Source organism: Peromyscus californicus, unplaced genomic scaffold, assembly GCF_007827085.1.
Source record: "Peromyscus californicus insignis strain IS unplaced genomic scaffold, ASM782708v3 Scaffold_17__1_contigs__length_78620276, whole genome shotgun sequence".
Taxonomy (NCBI): Eukaryota; Metazoa; Chordata; class Mammalia; order Rodentia; family Cricetidae; genus Peromyscus; species Peromyscus californicus.
Window position 1 is genome coordinate 15,799,200 of NW_026294469.1, and position 19,224 is coordinate 15,818,423.

At 46.3% G+C, this 19,224-nt stretch overlaps 1 long non-coding RNA gene across 5 annotated transcripts in view; it reads left to right on the top strand.

Moving 5' to 3' along the window:
* LOC128112609 (uncharacterized) overlaps nucleotides 1-19,224 on the top strand; it is a 292,581-nt gene that overhangs the window by 6,344 nt on the left and 267,013 nt on the right. For 4 of the 5 annotated variants that reach the window (XR_008219050.1, XR_008219051.1, XR_008219052.1 and 1 more), the window contains exons 4-5: nucleotides 232-333; nucleotides 16,480-16,643. This is a non-coding gene — a long non-coding RNA (uncharacterized LOC128112609). Of the gene's footprint in view, nucleotides 1-231; nucleotides 334-12,924; nucleotides 13,103-13,680; nucleotides 15,819-16,479; nucleotides 16,644-19,224 lie in introns of all 5 variants that reach the window. The other variant, XR_008219048.1, reaches the window with a different exon arrangement.

Consider the following 19,224-nt stretch of genomic DNA (forward strand, 5'->3'; position numbering starts at 1 on the left):
TTCCAAGTTGTGTGTATATGTGTGGGGTTGAACATGCAAGCTATGGAGCAAGGCTGTCCCCTAGGAAAGAGTAGGATTTAGACACCATGACTGTGACCTTATTTTCTAAGGATAATGCAGAGAAGTATAATCAATGATACCAGACCAAAGAAGACTTCAGTAGTTTATGATGTGCAGAAGGGGTGGTTCACACTGTAGGGTTCATCCCTTCCGGGTCATTTCCACTTTCAGAGGATACGAGTCTGCTGCTATTAGAAACATTTCAAAGAAGAAACCTCAGTTTCAAGGACACCACATTCCCCTCAACACTCACCTGGTTGCAGCCTTCTTTGAGTAAGTTTCCATATCCTTTCAAGTGTCCACTCAGAGTTGTGTGTACAAATTCTTGTCCCTTGTTCAATGGACACAGTAATATAAGTTTGTCTCAGAGAGCACATTTGAAAGAAATATACTCTATAAATACAGCTGGACATTTACTGCTTAAAAACCTCTATATGAAGCATATATTCCTGTGCTGAATATGCACACCGATAGGTCCGTGTCTTTTACTTAGGAAGAGTGACAGCCTGTGTCGGAGACATGGCTCAGTAGGTAATGTCTGCAGTGTAAGCCTGAGGACCTGAGTTCTGTTTCCCAGCCCTCAGCTTAACAGCCTGGTGCAGGAGTGCATGCCTCTAATTCCAGCCCTTGGAGGTGGAAGAGGTGGATCTTTGGGTTTGTTGGGCAGTCAGTCTAGGTGAATTGGTGGTCTCCAGGTTCAATGAGAGAACCCTGCCTCAAAAATAAAAATAAAAATAAAAATTAAAAGATACTGGGGCTGGAGAGATGGCTCAATTGATAGGGGAACTTGCTGCTCTTTCAGAGAATGGGAGTTCAGTTCCCAGCTCCCATTTTGGGGGTTTCACAATCTCCCTAACTCTAACTCCAGGGGATCCAGTGCCCTCTTTTGGCCTTGGCCTTGGCAAACATACATGCATGCCTGCACAGCTACACACACACACACACACACACACACACACACACACACACACACACACACAAATGAGAGAGAGAGAGAGAGAGAGAGAGAGAGAGAGAGAGAGAGAGAGAGAGAGAGAGAGAGAGCAGACAGTTTGGTAAATTATATTCTCAGAGCGCCAGTTTCCTCATCTAAAACATAGGAGTATTTCCTATGATTGTGGAAACATTAGAGGAACAATTATTTGCCACAAATCAGGTACCTAACACGTATTACCTATGCTTACAGCCAAATCAAGTGTTTCCATTCTAGCTATGAGCTGGTGCAGAGCACCCACTGAGAATCGTTCAAGGGTACATGCGAGATTTCATAAGAAGGGTTACTCAGGACTTCTTTGGAGAAATCTCAGTGTTACTGGGTGATGATAAGGATACTTAGTGGCAGCCCAGTGTCCCTGCTTCCACCCAGGGGCAAGAGGAGGGAGTCTCTAGTTAGATATGAGGGGATGCAAAGGAGGGAACCAGGGCAAGTCCTCATCCCTGGGGTTTGTATTACCATAGCTTAGAGATTCACCCCTGCGTTCAGACCAGACAAGGGTTTACCCTTGTGCATACACGTAACACCTCCATCTTTCAGAGGTTCCCTGTCTGACACCTGCATACAAGGTAGGGAGACTTTTGCCCAGGCCAACTTCCCTCCCTACCTCTGGAGGGTGGGCAAGTTGTGTGATTCATTTGCTGGCCTTGTGCCCTCAGGCTGAGTCACAGTGTAATTGATCCCTTTGAGCCAGGTGGCTGCTCTCCTGTGTCCCAAAGCAGGACTACTGAGCCATAATGAATCCAAACTGGGGCTGGGGGACCTGGTTAGATTGAGTCCATCCTGGCAGAAGGCTTGGATTCTCACACTGAATGGTGGCTCTGAGCCTTTTATAAGGTACTCCTGAAAGTGCGTCTGGTCCCCACTGACCAGATTAGAGCTCCTTATTGGCCTTTATCAATATCTCTGTGAATTAAAAAAAGGCATCATTTTGTCTGGGAATCTTCAGTCTTCGTGCTTCTGGGATGAGGTTTGGAGGAGCTGAGAGGAGAGTCATCCACATGTCCACCAAGAGAAGTGTCTGATCTTGGGGTTACTTGGTCCTCTGGCATCTTTCTCCTGGGTACTAAGGAAACCCCAGGTATTGGGGGTTAAGTCCTAAATTCCCCCAGTCTGGTGGTAAAGAGCAGAGTAAGGCTCACTTCTCCAAAGGTCTCCAGTAGCAGATGTAGGGTAGGGCCTGCAGACCCCTGGAGCAGCAATGACCATGCGACCACCACAGCTGTGCATGAATCAGGAAGCTGCTTTTGTTTCTGTTCTGTCATAGTTGAAATCGAGCTTTCCTATACTGGCTTGATCATGTTAGCATGTGGGCCACTTTGAAGGCTATGAAGCCTTTAGGAAATCAGTCTTGGTTGCTGGTAGTAGGGTACCGGGGCAGAACCTTGAGGGTTGTGCCAACCCACAGTTCTTGCTGGGATCACTGTTCCTTGGATGATGGAGGCTGTCTCACATTCTTCCCATCGTGCTCTGGGAGCCATTCTGGACTTCAGTCTCTAATACCTCAGCCTTTCCTCCCCGAGTTTATGCTTTCAGGTATTCTGTCACAGTGATGAGAAAAGTGACAAACACACGGACATTTATCTCCAAATGGGCACACGGTCCTTCTGTCCCAGAGAGGTATCTATGGAAAATACAAGGTTCTGAGAGATAATCCATTGTAATCCCTGCCCCTAGGACCTAGGCTGACCTGGTGGGGATGCTGAGGTCTTACCCCCTGAAACTATATGACTGCTCCCAATTATAAGAGGGTCCCTGCTCTGCTTCACAGCTGCCCAGCCAGGCCATACCCTCCTGGGAAAAGTGAACCTCTTTGTCTCACCAACAAACAACAAAGTGGATGCCTGGGTTCTAAAGAACTCATGGTGGGCTCCTAGGTCGCCACTCCCCCTCCTTGGAGCCCAGTTGTTTATTTTGTGTTCTTCATCCTTGAAGATCTGACAGCTTGTGGGACGAGGGAGGGAGAGAAGGAACTTGTCCCTAGGTATTGTGTAGAAAACATACTCCTCAGTCACCAACCTGTCCCTTGCCCTTCCCTGATCCTGGCCCCAGAGCAGCTCTGAGAACACAGAGACCAACCCGGCTGGTCCATTCTTCCTCTTCCTCCCCATTAGTTCTTCCAATCACACTTAACAGCCGCCTGGCTTTTGGCCGCAGCACGGTATATAATAACCTGCAATTATTGTCCACTTAAACTGTCCCCAGGGCCTTGTCTGTTGCGCTGCCTGGCTTGTACCGCCGGCCCACTGATTTTCCTGTCAGAGTCAAAGCCAATGAGAAGAAAGTCCCTGACAGGGCCAAAGTGACAGCCTGTTTGGCAGAGCACCACCACTGTGCCTGCAGCTCCCTTCGAGACAGGGCCGCAGAAGGGACTACTTCCAGTCACAGTCTTATCCCACCTGAGAGCACCGTGCTTCTGGGCCAGTCACAGCTTTTCTCATCTTCTCGTCCCTGATTCTCTCTATGCAGGGCCTTCATTTCAGCCTCTGTGCCTTTGTTTACCTGCTGCATGCCAGTCCTTCGGAGGTCTTATTCTTCCTCCCTGTATCCTTCCAGTGAACGCCATTTATAAACAGGACTGTTGAAGAGTAGAGAGGATAGTTGTCTTTTTAGGGATACAGAGACAGGAAGTTCAGACCGCACTAAAAACTCACTTATTTAAGCCTTTGCTGTGTATTCTTCTCTCATAGTAACGACCTCTCCACTGGTTTTGCTCCAGCTTCCCCGCCTCCCCCTCCCCCCAGGAAATCTGTCTCCATCACGGCAGTGACAGCTGTCTTGCCGTTTGATTTCTGAAGCCTCTCTGCACACAGATCCACTACTATCACTGCTCACGGCTCCTCCTTCCTAACTTTGCCTGCTTGTGTTCTTGTGAGCATCCCTGGGGCCCAACATTTACTGCCTCTGACTGGAATGCCAGTCATCTGTGTGGTCAACCAATGGACCATGACTGTGTGATGATGATGATAATAAAATGGGTTTCTAGGTTGTGGAAAAACATATGGGTATTGTGCCACCATTGGGGTCTGCAGAATCTGAGGGTACCATGTTTTCACACCACTCCACGTCTAATAATTAACTGACCAGAGACAAAGTAGAGTGGATGCTGGGGCTCCCTGTTGGGAGTGCTGATGTTGGGGTGTGTGTGTGTGTGTGTGTGTGTGTGTGTGTGTGTGTGTGTGTGTGTACGGGTTGCCAGGAGAGTGAGACTCTGAAGAGCACTGTGTGGGGAGGATCCTCCAGGCGTCTGTCTCATTGACAGTCCCCATGTGGGGAGAGGCAGGGCTTATGGGCCATTTTTGGTGAGTCCACCTTATGTCCAGCTTCAGGCCAGTCCCCCAGCAATGACCTGAGAACTCTCTTTTCTGGCTCACTCACCCTTTGTCAGGGAGCTCATCACCAGCTGCAGTCCCTTTCCAGTTCTTTGCTTTGCAAAGGCTTCTAAGCAAGCAGCTTTCCCGGGAAGTGGTTTGGGGGCAGCCCGAGGCCTTTTCTGGCCCATCATATCTTACAGGTGAAGTTCAAGGCTGACTTGAAGGCAAACTGCCAAGGGGCTGTTAGGGCCCAGCTTTCTGTCTTCTGTGTCGCTGGAGTAGTGCAAGGCAGGTAGAGGGCCTGATGTCTCCAGGCGCCAGGGACAGTGCCTGCCCTCTTGCCCTCTGCCTGCCCTTCTCTGCTTTCAGACTGTATATAAATAGCCTGTTGGTTGACTCTTGGCCTTTAGAGCAGGACTAAGACTCCTTGGGAAGGGGCTGGGAAAGGATTTCCTGGTAGGGCAGGGACCAGGAAGAATGCCCGAGAGAAGGGTAGACACACATTGGTTGTCATTTCCTCCAGCTTTATTCTCCTGGCCCCATACAAGGTCCCACCGATGCCCAGGCAGAAGACTGCACACCTGCTCGTTTAGGGCAACTGTTAAGGTTGAATGTAAAATGCCCCTACGGCTCCCATGTTTGAACACTTGATCTGCAGCTGGTGGCGCTGTTCTGAGAGGCTGTGGACCCTTTGGGAGGCAGGGCCTAGTTGGAGTAAGTAGGTTGGTAGGGGATAGGCCTCAAGTCCTTCTTTCTGTCTCATCTGCTTCCTGTTCTGCCCAGACATGAGCAAGCAGCCCTATGCTTCTGCCGCGGCAGCCACAACCGCCCCTACCACCTTTCCTTCCTGCCTCTAAGGGAAATACCAAAAGCACAGAACAAGAGGACAATCAGAACAGCAAAACCCTTCCTTCCTTCAGTTGCTTCTTGCCAGGTATTTTGTCCTAGTGTTGAGAAAAGCGTCTTACACTTAGCCTTTCTTACTGTCGTCCAATTTGCCGTGAGCAAACTCCATCTGTAGAAGCTCCCTACACCACAGCCTCGGTGGCCTCTGAGGTGGGGGAAGCTTCCTTGTCATGTGTGGGTAGGGACAATGGGTATCCTGCAGCCTTGACAAGCTCTATGAGAGGTGACAATTATTTTCTTCATAAGCTCCATGCTAGCCTAAAATTCCTATGTCCCAGGTAGCCACCACGCTCATATGTGGCCTCTGGGTCTAAGTGGCTATTACATTGTCTTAGTTCGGATTGCTATGGCTGTGATGAAACACATGACCATAAAACAAATTGGGGAGGAAAGAGTTTATCTGGCTTACACTTTCACATTGCTGTTCATCACCAAAGGAAATCAGGACAGGAATTCAAACAGGGCATGATCCTAGAGGCAGGAACTGATGCAGAGGCCATAGAGGAGTCTGGTTACTGGTTTGCTCCCCTTGGCTTGCTCAGCTTACTTTTTTATAAAACCCAGGACCACCAGTCCAGAGGAATGGCACCATCCACCATGGGCTGGGCTCTCCCATATTGATCACTAATTGAGAAAAATGCCCTACACCTAGCTCTCATGGAGGCATTTCCTCAACTGAGGCTCCTTCCTCTCTGATGACTCTAGTTGTGTTAAATTAATGTACAAAATCAGCGGTACAGACATCTACCTACAATCTCTGCAGAGTCCAATTCCCCATCTCCTAGGTGCTGTTGGATGTCTTTCTGTATGCTGTGAATATGTGTTGCTCTGATTGGTTGATAAATAAAGCTGTTTGGCCTATGGCAAGGCAGCTTAGAGACAGGCAGGAGATCCAAGAGAGTGACAGGAAGAAGAAAGGCAGAGGCAGAGGAGATGCCATCTGGCCATCCAGGGAGCAGCATGTAATGGCACACAGTTAAAGCCATGGGACATGAGGCAACATATAGATTTACAGAAATGAGCTGAGTTTAGTTATAAGAGCTATCTAGCAAGAAAATTGAGCCATAGGCCATGGCCATGCAGTTTGTAATTGATATAAGCCTCTGCGTGCTTACTTGGGTCTGAGCAGTTGCAGGGACTTGGCAGGACACAGAAAAACTTCCAGCTACATCTAGGTGTCCTGGAGCAGACTCCATCTTCTGGTTTTCCTACTCAAAAAGGCAACCTACCTTCTGAAATGCTCTCATGCCTAGGCAAAGAGGATGGAAGGAGAAATGACAGGAGATGGTGCTTAAGTCTAGCTTTCTGCCCAAACCCACTGTTCTTTGGCACCTGGATGAAACCTGGGCTGCTCACTGCCACCCCACGAGAGGGAGAGCTCAGCCTGCAGCTTGGAGCTTCCTTTGAAATCTTCCCCTTTCTTCTCATATGCTGCCCCTAACTTCTCATGGTTCATTCTGAAGTAGGAGGATGAGGCTGCCTGGTGTGTAGCGCCTCACCTGACCTTTCCTGCCTTTTCTTTAGATCAGGACACCTCCTGAACAGCTTTCCCCAATGTAGAGGACACTGGAGAATGGTCCTATAGTGCTATGTGGGTGCAGCTCCAGCTGGGGACAGAGTATAGTTTTCAAGAGACTTGAAAACTAGTGTCTCAGAGAGCCCTGCAGTATGTCAAGAGTTGTCAGTCTGCTTAAACAAAACTTATAACAACAAAACTTCAAGATGGCTTTTATAACAGACTTTGATCATCTTGATTGATCATCCTTCATGATGAAAGCTTGACAACCTAAAGTGATTCATTTGTTAAGTGTTTAGGTTACTTGCAATGACCATCTCTTCGCATGACAATAGGAGCCTGAACATGGGTCTAGCTAGCAGGTCGTATGTGTGCATGCTCTGGCACTTTCAGCACTTAGAGATATGATGCCTCCTGTGTGTTTACAGGTTACTTGCCTGTGATTGTCAGCTGTGTGTGTGTATGTATCTATGCACATCTTCATTGGAGGGATGGGATGTGTGTGTATGTGTCTATGCACATCTTCATTGGAGGGATGCGTGTGTATGTGTCTATGCACATCTTCATTGGCGGGATGCTTGTGTATGTGTCTATGCACATCTTCATTGGAGGGATGTGTGTGTGTATGTGTCTATGCACATCTTCATTGGAGGGATGTGTGTGTGTATGTGTCGATGCATATGTTCTTTGGAGGGATGTGCGTGTATGTGTCTATGCACGTTTTCATTGGGACTTATTGTATTTTCTTTGTGTTGCTAATGCTTTTGGCCTCTGGGGGTGCTCTATATATACAGATAGGAAATGTGAGAATCAGGATTTCCAAGTTGAAAAGAACACTAGGCATCTTCTAATCTTTTCTCATTTTATACTTTTGGCAATTAACAGCCACAGAGGAGAAGTGACTTACTCAGGGTCAGGTATAGAATATCAATCAATCATCAATCAATCAATCAATCAATCCATCAATCCCCTTCCCCTGTGTACTTTTTTGCTCTTCAGTTTCTGTCTCTCTTTTTTCCTCTCCATTCTTCTCTGTGTTCCATCTTCAGCCAGAGCTGAGGCCGACAGAGGCAGCAGGGATGCTGCTTTCAGGAAGGTTATTTAGAAGTTGCTCATGGCCATGGAGGTGGAGGATTGGCATGTGCCTGTGTTTCCTGTAAGTCTGGAGCCCAAGGGAGCAGTGCTTTGGTTCTCTGGGTGGAGCCAGGGGGCGGAAGGGGAAGGACTAGCTACGCTGTTAGAAAACCTGCTTTCAACTTGGTTCTTCTTCCCTGGTCCTTCTTTCCAGAAGCTGACTTGGTCAACTGAGGGGGAAGGAAGGAGGTGGCCCAGTGACATCCTTCCCTCTAGTATCCTTTTCTCCAACTCTAGTTGTTCAGACTCTGATTCAAATATCCTTTTAGGAAAGGAATACATGCTATTTGTCTCCTACTTCAAAGGCACAGCAAAAATCCTCTCTCTAATCCTGCTCTGCTGATGCTGGAGTTTGGCACTCAATTCTGAACGACGGAGCAGAAGCGACTGTTTGACCGATCTCATTTCCATGGAGGCACAGAATCATGGGTTTGAAATGACCTCAGCATCCTTTCCTTTCCTCTTGTACTCACTGGAGGAATCTGTTGTCCACAGTCCAGGGGATGGATTCTCCGGTAGGCTTAGGTACCTTTGGCAGAGGGGAGCTCATTTCTTCACATGGCAGCCAGCTGCTTTAAGAAATCTGAATCCGCACCCCAGAGACAGCCCCTTGCTGTCTCATTCCTTTGTTTTGACATAGGTTGGACAGAGGCAGAAGCCTCTGCTTGCTCCCTATAGTTTGGTTCTTTTGGTTTGTAATACCATTAGATTTGTGCTTTTTGTTTTTTTTTTGTTCCCCACCTACCGACTTCACCAGAGTTATTCTTACTAAAGTCACCAGTGGCTTCTTCTTGTAACTCTAGTAACCACCTGCAGTTCTTGTGTGGATGCTATTAACCCCCTTCCTCTTCCAAGAAAATAGTAGACTTTGCCCACTCACCATCTCCCACTCCCCTTTCACTGGAAACTGCTTTCTTTTTGCGGTTCTTAAAATGTTGTGGCTACTCTGGTTCTGCCCCTGGGCTTTTCTTCTTTTCAGGCTCTACTTGCTTACACAGGGTGGCAATCCTCTATACCCTGATGATCTGAATGAGCATGTCTAGTCTCTTCTTTCTTACAACTTCTAGAATTCTCCATGAGAAGAAATTCAGGCTTATCCTATGAAAGTGAAGATCTCTTCCACTGTTCTCTGTTTTTTTTTTTTTTTTTTTTTTTTGTGTGTGTGTGTGTGTGTGTGTGTGTGTGTGTGTGTGAGAGAGAGAGAGAGAGAGAGAGAGAGAGAGAGAGAGGAGAGGGAGAGGTGCATATATATGTTTATGGGTGTTCATATGTGTGTGTGGATATGCATGTGTGTGTATGTGTGTGAGTTCTAAAGTGGCAGGACCTCTTGATGAATCTGGAGTCCAGCAATTTCAGCTAGTCTAGCTTGCCAATTTTCCCTAGAGACCGAGTCTGGGTTTTCTAAGTGCTGGGATTATAGGTGGCTGCCACATCCACATGGCATTTACGTGGTTTCTGGGCCTCCGAACTCAGTTCCTCACACTTGCACGGCAAGTACTTTGTCCACTGACTCATCTCCCAATAATCGAACGCCCTGTTTCAGGAAGTGGTCCATCATCGAAGTCAGAGCAAGAACTTTCCTGGTCACATCCTCTCTCTCATCTTAGACAGGGCCATATTCACTAAGACCCGCATGCTCCATTCTGCCTTCTCCTTCTTCCTGCTAACCTGCATTCTGCCTCACTGGGTTGCCATTCTGCTAAGTGGTCTCTTTGCCCTTGGCCCTGCTGTCTCTGACCCACATACACTTGGTTCTGGGCACAGAATGGAGTTTCTAAAACAGTCTTTCAGAGGCTCCTTGTTGCCTCTGAGATAGAACGCACTTCTCCACTTATATTTCATGATCCTTATGACCAGCTGACTCCCATCGGCCTTCCTTTTTGGACCCTTCCTCATGCTCCTTTCCTTCTCTGTGTTCTGGATAAGGCTTGTGACATTTATATGATGATGTTCTCTGCTTCCATTGGCTTATGGATCCCACCACCTCTCCCATCCCATGTATCTTCCAGGAAACCACTTGTACTTCTTTGCTAGTTAACTGGTGCTCAGTGATCACTTCTCTGCTGATGTCAAGACTGCAGGGAGGTGTCTCTTGCTTGACCTCACAGGCAAGAGAAGTATAGCCTTCGGGTACCCTGAGGAAATCTGCACTTACAGCTATTCACATAATTGTACCTGCTGATTACTTGCTGCTAATTCTTTTCTCTATTCCACTAGACCCTAAGCTCCTTGAAGAGTAGGTTTCTGCTTCCTTTCTTGTTCAAGTCTGAACACCTAGTGCCTGATGCTGGTGTGCTCAGTAAATACCCCCCTGCCTAACTGAGTGACTGAAGAGTGCCCAGATGTCAGGGCAAGTGGGATCTTGATTATGTAAGATAGCAATGGAGTGTTGAAGGTTGTCCCCAGTATGATAGTGACCCAATTGATGGCTTAGGAAGGTTGGCAGGAGAGCTGCATGAAGAATGGAGTGGGCATGGGGCAATCAGGAACTTGGAAGGCTGGCAGTGGTACAGGGCTGAGGTGGCTTTTCCATTCCCATCCCATATGCTTCCCATGGAGTCCAGGAGATGAAGGCAATTCATGCATAATTGAAAACAACCCAAATCCAAGAATGGACTTACAATAAACTTGTCGTGAAACTGAAGTGATCTTGCCCTACTCCGGGGAGGTGCTCATTCACTCCACTCTCTAAATCTGATTGCTTTCCTTGGTTCCCATCCCCCCTCCTACAAAGGCTGAGTACAAAAGAGGATGCTCTCTGTTTGGGATGATGCTCCCATCCGATTGGAAGCTACCTTATTATTATCGTTACTCTCTGAAACACATGCCCAGCTTTCTGATAACTTGTCTGGGGGTTTTGACCCCTGGGAAGGATAAAATTACACCTGGAAGAGTCCAAAAAACTGACTGGGTTTTTAAAGTTCAGACTGGCTAAATTGGTAGCTTATCCTGACTCTAATTTCTAGGCTAGGAACAAAGACTACCCTCCCATGGCTCTGTCTCTCCTGACCCATGCTCTCTAGCACAGTGATAAGCAAGGGTGTGCTGCTTTGCTCTTTGTTATACTGGGTTCTACCCCATCTCTCTAAAGAAATCTTATAAATCATTGATGAGAATATTTCTATTTTTGTCTTAAATATCCCAGCCAAGAAAGCCTCATGAACACTTTCCAAATCAGAAGCTGGCATTGCATGATGCTTCCTCATTGATGGCAGGCCCCATTTCATTGTTTTTTTTTTTTTTTTCTTCACTTTTGGCTCTGCTGTTGGTAGCAACAATGCCAAGTCTCAGCCTGAGGGTGTGGAGGCAGGGCTGGTCCTGACGCTGAACTCTGTGTGGCCTTTCTCTCTCCCCTGTCTATCATGCACTTCTTTCCTATCTGCAGCGGTAACTGGTGTTGGTTGTCAGTAAGGCTTGTTCCTACCGTCACTCTGCCTCCTCAACCCCCACCCCCCAAACTTTGTGCCTAGAAATACAAATCACTGGACTGCCAACCTCCATCTGCACATACAAGGTTCAGTGGAAAAGAGGCCCTCTCACATGGCACATGCTAAATCACATCTGTTCATAGAGACGATGTCCCACTTGTTCCTCACTAAATTGCCATTAGCAAGGGGATCCAAATGGCATATGACAAACCACCCATAGCTGAGTGGGTGAATAAGTGGAACAGAAGGCCTAAAGGATTTGACACATTGCATGCATGTTAGGTCTCTTCCATTCCCAAGAGTTCTCTGGACTTACTACCTGAAGGTGATGTAACACAGAGCTTTTCTGGGGCTTTAAACTTCCGCCCTATTGAGAAGGTAAGATGAAGAGAATTCCTTTTTCCCTATGATCTCCAACTTGTTGGGTCTGTCTCTCACTTTGGCTTCTCAGTCTTCATAAAAATACTTTACATTATCTCTTCCTCACTTATGAATTGTTTGCTTTAGGATGAGCTCTCTAATCCAAGTAGGTCTTGTATTCCAGACTAGAATAGAAATACATGGAGGGAAAAAAATGTGTCCATTTAATTTGTAGTCAAACTGTGCAGACTCCATTCAGCAGGCATTTTTTTTCTTTTTTAAAAATTCTTCTCTCATACAATACATCTCTACTGCAGCTTCTCCTCCCTCAACACCTCCCAGTTCCTACTCCCCTCAATCCATTCTGTTTCCCTTCAGAAAAGAGCATGCCTCCCAGGGATATCAACTGAACAGTGTAACAAGATGCAATAAAACTAGGCACTAACCCTCATATCAAGGCTGTACAGGCAACCCAGTAGGAGGAAAAGGGTACCAAGAACAAGGCAAAGAATCAGAGACATGGCATTCTCACTGGTAGGAGTCACAGGAGAAGCTAAAAAAATCATAACATGTATGCAGAGGACCTAATGCAGACCCATGCAGGCTCCATGATTGCTGCTTCAGTCTCGGTGAGCCCCAATGACCCCTGCCATCTGGTGGGACCCTGCTTCTATTTTTAATATTAGAGGTTAGAATCCAAGTCCAAGAAGGAATAAACAGTATGTTTCAACATTTTTTTTAAATCGTGTTTTTTTATAGCCCTTTTCTGACAACACAAAGTGTTATGGATTTACATAGCTTATTTAACTGCACAGCTATGCAGCAGAAAAATGTTAGATAAATCAAAATTACCCAGGAGACTGGACAATTTTTATTATGTCTTTGTAACAATTAGATACTTTAAAGCATTCATTCTTTGATATTTTGATGACTGTGGAGATGGTGTACTTTCTTTGCCATAAGTTATGTGCTAATCGGAAGTGATAAACCAGAACTGTGGAACTGCCCACTAGCACCAAACTGCCTGGATTGAAACCCACCATCACCAATGATGTCCTGTCTTCTATGAGTGCCATACTCTGCCCTAAAGATCAGACAGTGCCAGGGGAGGAAGGTGTAAGCCTTTAGTTCAAGACCAAATGAAAACACCTCAACGAACTTTGTTCTCAGCTGAGCTGCTTCTCCTCAGAGACTCCCTCTCACCTCCTGCAGAAGGCGGCATTTAGAGTGAGTGTTGAAGGAGAATGCTGATTTTACAAGCCAGGATTGTGCCTGATACCTAAAAAGTGTTCAGCAAATGCTGCTGGCAACCTAAGAAGAGACTTGTGTTCCAGGCAGACGGAAAGAGTGCGACACGGGAAGCGGGAGGGCCAAGCTCTTTTGGGATGTGGTGAGTCATATTCTGGGAGTTCAGCACAAGCCTGGGTGTCTGAGCCAGTATCTGAGGACAGATCTGGTTGGCTGGATGGTGGCTGAGTGTGAAAGTCCTTGAATTGAGCTGAGGATTTTAGACTTTAATCAGAAGGCGACGGAAATCCCTGAATGTATTGGAGCAAAGACATGGCACGATCTAATGCTGGTGAGAGGCTGTGTGGGGTGGTAAGGGCTGGGAGCACAGCAAGCCTTGTGAGGCTACTGTCGATGATTGACCTGTGAGTAGCAGAGTCATGAACCACAGGAGTAGCTGTGAATGGCAGAGGGGCTTTTCAAAGGCAGAATGTGCAGTTCTGGGGACTCCCTTCATGACGTTATTTATTTATTTATTTTTGCCTGGGAACATCCTCTTCTCCTTGTCCTCTTCTGTCACACTGTATTCCATAATATCAGCCCCTCTCGGGGGTCTGGTGCCTACACCTCCCCCCAGAAGAAACTCACTCAGAGGCAGGACTGACTTGAGGCTGGAGTGTGTGGATGAATTTGTTAAGATCCTTTTTTATTTGTAAGTTACTATTTGATGTCTTCCTACAGGCCCAACATGATTTGAGTTATGCAGTGCGATTGCACGCGAATGTGTGCGTTCCCACCCGATGGGCCTGCGGTCTCGCAGGTGGCGAGAAGAAAGGCTGAAGAGTAGAGGACCTGGGTTTTACCTGACTCTTTCACCTGCGGGACACAAGCCAAGAGCTGGTTTCTTGTCTGCCTCGAGCCCCAAAGTCCATACCTGTGGAGCTGGGGGGAACATAGCCTACTCCTGATTTTATTGTCTAGGTTAAATAAGATCACACCTGCTGAGTGCTTAGTATAGCACCCTGAGCACCCCGGAGCCCCCAAGCAGTCGATCAATACCACTACTACTGTTAATGCTTCTTCAGGCATTAGTGGTCAGGTTGGGAATCCTGCCTTCCCTAAGCCCTTGTCAGCCCAGACCGTGTGTGGTCACTTGTATTTTCCCAAGACATGTCTTCTAGTCTAGTTATTAGTTTTCTTCCCCTCAAATCCTGACACCTTGCAAGCTGATGTAGAAAGTATCAGTACAAGTACCTACATTTACATTTGAGACCAATTCATCGCCTTTCCTGGAAGCCAACCCAGGACCTAACCTTTGCCCTTAGGGATTTCTCCCAGGAAGGAGAGGTAGCATGCACTAATAGAGCTAGGACAATGGGCAGTGCTATGGGGCACCCAGGCCAGGCATGTGGCCCTTGGGAGCAGCAGCCCTGCCAGGGCAGTACAGTGCTGGGAATCAACTTCCTGGACTCTCTCTGTGCAGCTACCAGACAACTTCCGGTCAGTCAGAGCCAAGGGAAGGAGATGTGGCTACAGTGACACCTTGAGCTGATGGAGTCAGGAAATCCCTGACATTGAACACCTCTTTTCAAAGCAAAATATATAGAAAAATAAACTAAACATTGAATGCAAGTGTCTGAATGAGAAAAATAAACTAAATATTGAATGCAAGTGTCTGAATGTGTGAATGGTATGGAGTCACACCATGGGCATTGGTCCCCACTGAAGAGGGAGCTGAAGTGCTGGGACACATCAGTCAGATTTGCAGCTTCAGAGCCTGTCACTGTGAAAATCAGTCATAAATAAGGCAGAATTTAGACCCGGCTGTCCTGAGGGATTTAGAAGTTTAAACCAGGACAAAGCTTAATTTGGGAAGCCGCTGTGTTCTTAAATACTTTACTGTGTTCCAATGGGGTTGCTTTCTCCAGCTGAGAAGCAAAAAGTGTCTGTAGGCCTCAGGACCTAGCGCTGGAAGGAGTAGACAGGGACCCTGCTCAGGAAACCATGTTTGGAATCAAGCTCCTCCGATGTTAGATCAAACATCTAAAAAAGGTGGAAGTTGACTCTGGGTTCCGTGTGTGTGTGTGTGTGTGTGTGTGTGTGTGTGTACACATGCTTGCATGTGTTCCCATGTGCATAGTCATGTGTGTGTGTGCATGGGTGCATAGAACAGAGGTTGGTGTGGGCATCTTCTTCAGTTAATTTCCTTCTTATAGCCTTAAGTATTGGGGCAGCGTTTCTCACTTGAAACCAATGTTCGCTGCCTTGGCTGATCCAGTGGATCCCTTGTCTCTACCCCCTGAAGCTCTAGGATTATAGGGAGATAACATACCCACTTGGCATTTACTTGGGTGCTAGGGATCTGAACTCAGGTCCTGATGCTTTCACAACAAGCACATTTTCTGCTGACCGTCCTACCAGCCCTTACCTGGCATTCTTAAAATGAGAATACATGCTTTGGAAACTTTCCTCCCCCCACCCCCATTTGATTGATTGATGAGAGCTCTGGTTTGCAGATTTTTAATTTGAATTAGCTGGAAAGATTTAAAAAGTGACCTCCACTGGAAGGTTGGCCCAGGTGTCCTGGGCTGAGCGGAGGGCACCACACAGTCTCCAGTCTTCCCTGAAATCTTGCATGCACCTTCATGGACTTGAGTTTGCAGTCCTGAGCTGGTGAGCTGCTCCCTAGCTCCCTCAGGGCTCTTACAATGACTACCTAGTGGTGTCATGTGCACCTCAAGCTACCGTCTTTGCCAGTCACAGTCAAGTTGTGCAAACCAAAGGAGTCATGTCCCACCTGGTTTGAGCTTTCCCAGTTTCCTACTGTATTTCCAATGTGCCTGTGAATCAGCAACTAATGTACTCGGGGAGCAGAACAGGTGAGCTATACTTTTGGGTGATGTCAGGGAAGTATTAAGTATTAAACAAGGAAAAGTGTTAACTCCAACAGGTGGCTTATACACCAGCTCTAAAGTCACGTAGACCTATCTGGGCCGAAACTTTACAGGAAGATAGGGTAAACTTATAATAACCCGTATTTGATATTTCGGTTGTCTTTTCAGCTATAAATTCCCTAGAATATTTGCCCTTGCAGGAGGGAAAACACTGTGATCTTCTTCTCTCCCCTAAGCCACCAGGAACTCACGAGAAATGGAAATAGACATTATGTTACTTTTAGCATTTGCTTTTCAACAATATTGTTACTTAAAACATTGATGAATGTAAATACTTATTAATCATAAATTGTTGATGATATAGGCATAGAGATGCGAGAGCCTCTGTAGAAAGTGAAGAGAGCTTCATTTTAAAAAGCCCATCTCTTCCAGAACTGACACCTAGTTTAGATCCCTAGGGAAGGAGACCAGGGCACCTATGAAGGGCTGATATCTGAAGCTCCATAGAAATGCTTCTCCATGTTTTCAGTCTAGTCAAATGGTGAAACAGTTCTGAGGGATCTGTCTCTTCATTGCTTATGCTGTCTCTAGCTGTGCTCTAACTAACACCATACTAAGAATTGCATTTTTCTCTCTCCTGACTTAGATTTAAATCTTGCAATCACTGCTGGGAAGTGAGCTGTATCGTCTCGAGAAATCAGACCACAGAGACCAGCCTGCAGCTGGCAGTCTGGGTCATCTCTAGTCACTTAACCCTTCATATCAAAGGATGGCTGGGAGCATTGGATTCCTTTTCTGAAACATGCGATGGTGCGTTTTATCAAAGAACTTTGGAGAGTTAAAATGAAATAGAGTGTGCGCAGCAAATCCTTGCCTCATGAGTGGACTTGGTGCCTATATACATGGCTGATTCTATGCATATCTCCATGTAATTCTTTCCCTGTGGCTTTCTGCTAATGTTTGAGTGAATAAGTGACTGTGGCATGCATGTACATGTATTTTTGTGTGAGACTATTCAATGCCTCTTTCTGTGCATGTGCTGATGTGTGTGCGCCTTGTGTGCTTATAGGAAAATATTCCCATGTCATAAAATAAGAACAATGCTATTCAAGGCTGGCACAGAAAAGTGTTTGAAGTAATGGCTGAAATGACTTTTCCCCATATGTATACCTGGGTACCAGCACTACCCAAATCATGAACTTGGCTGGCCATGGGCTTTTCTTTGGTCCATGGTGTATTACCAAATGAGACTCAGAGACCTAGTAAGAAATTGCAGATTGAGGTTGTCTTCAATTCTATAAAAGTATTTTCTTTTGAAAAATTATTTATATAAATGTGTCTGTATGTGGGTATGTACATGTGTAAGCACAGGTAGCAGAGTCCAGAAGAGGATATCAGATCTCTTGGAGCTAGAGTTACAGCTGGTTGTGAGCTGTCTGACAAGGGTGCTAGGACCCAAACTTCGGTCCTCTGGAAGACAGCAGGTGGTTTTAATAGCTAAGGCATCTCCCCAGGCCCTTTTCTGTGGTTTTTAGGAATTCAGACCAACCACACTGTCATTGTACCTGAAGCAGGTATATCCTAGCCTGGCCCAGCTACCTTTGTCAGCAGAGCTGAAGGCCAGCAGCTGTCAGCTATGTGAAAGAGGCTATCTTAGACCTGAGCTTCCACCTCATCTAAGTGCTACATGGCATATATGTGTGAGACCTGGGAAAGCCCAGATTGTCAACTAGTATGGGCCGGGACTTGTAATACATGGGATTTGTGTTTTAAATCACGCAGTATTGTGGTTTGCCACACGGGCCTGTCTAAATAACTGATAGAGTTGCTAATGAGAGTCAAGTCTCTCTATTGGATGAAAGAGTGTTGGTGAGAATTTGTGGACATGAATTATAGGAAGATATGTCATTTTATGTTTAATTATTGAAATCCTGGTTGCATCTTATGAGTTAAACAATAGAAAATGACTCTATTTGAGGCTCTATCTTTAATTCTCATGCAGAGATATACACATTAATGAGTCAAGTATACACACGGGCCCACAATCCTGTGTGCTCCATCATTACATGGCTGAGGAATTGGGAAGGAGTTGTATTAATCCACTTTCTGTTGCCAATAACACACCAGAGGCGAGCAACTTGCAGGGAAAGAGGTTGACTTAGGCTCACGATGCTACTTCAAAGTGGGGGACAATGTCTGATGATGGACTTCTTGGCTGATCAAGTGTCAAGATGGCCGCTGGCATCACACACACGCACACACGCACGCACACACATGCACACACACCCTCTGTTCACCTCTCATTCTCTCTTACTTGTGTGACGGCTTTTTTTTTTAATCTTAATCATTCCCTGAAGGCCTCACCTCTAAGCGTGGTGGTTGGATTATGTTTCTTTCAAAGACATTTTTCAATTTGCATGTGTTGCCTGTACATGGATGTGCTATGTATGAGTGCATGTGTGTGCAGGCATGTATATATGTGTGCTCATGTGGAGGCCAGAGGTAGGTGTCAGGAGTCTTCCTCCATCCATCTCCACTAAGAAAGGTGTCTGTCTCTGAATCTAGAGCTAACTGATTTGATTTGGCAAGACTGGCTGGCCAGCTAGCACCAGGTATCTTCCCATCTTGCCGCCCAGCACTGGGATTACAGGCACACAGCACCTCATCCTCAGGCACCATCCACACTGGTTTATTAGATAGGGTCTTTCACTGGCTTAGATCTTGTCAAGTAAGTCAGACTGGCTAGAGAGCTGCAGGGATCCACCTACCTCTGCCTCCCAACTGCTAGGATTCTAAGTAGATACCAACATGCCTGGCTTTTTAAGAATGTGGGCTCTGTGGGATCAAACTCAGATCTTTTTGCTTGCAAAAGAAGCATTTTACTTATAGAGCAAGCAAGCGAGTGAGCGAGCATGAGAGAGAGAGAGAGAGAGAGAGAGAGAGAGAGAGAGAGAGAGAGAGAGAACATTTTAACTATTGGTAGCAGAGAAGGTTATTAAAGTGAGGATTCACAAAGCTATCTTAACTGGAAGTATCTCATCATCCTGCTTTTTAAGCCCTAACCTACATGAACTTTTCAATTGGCCATGTCTGTAGGCCACAGATAATCAACCAGCTAGGAACTGTTGTCCGGTTCAGTGTTCTGATCCTTGGATGACACAAATAAAGTCCCTTTGCAAGATTACCCTATCCTGCCTAGAATCTAAACAGGAGAAGAGGTCAACCAGCTTGTCTGTGAGGGTCTCAGCCCTTCCTCCTTCCGCCTCACATAGCCTGTTTTAAGAGATGAGAAAAAGGAGGTCCATCAGGATGCAACTGCTGACATCAGTTATTCTAGCTGATGGAAAACATGGGGCCAGGCGTTCTGCTTTCAGATATGATTATTTCCCTA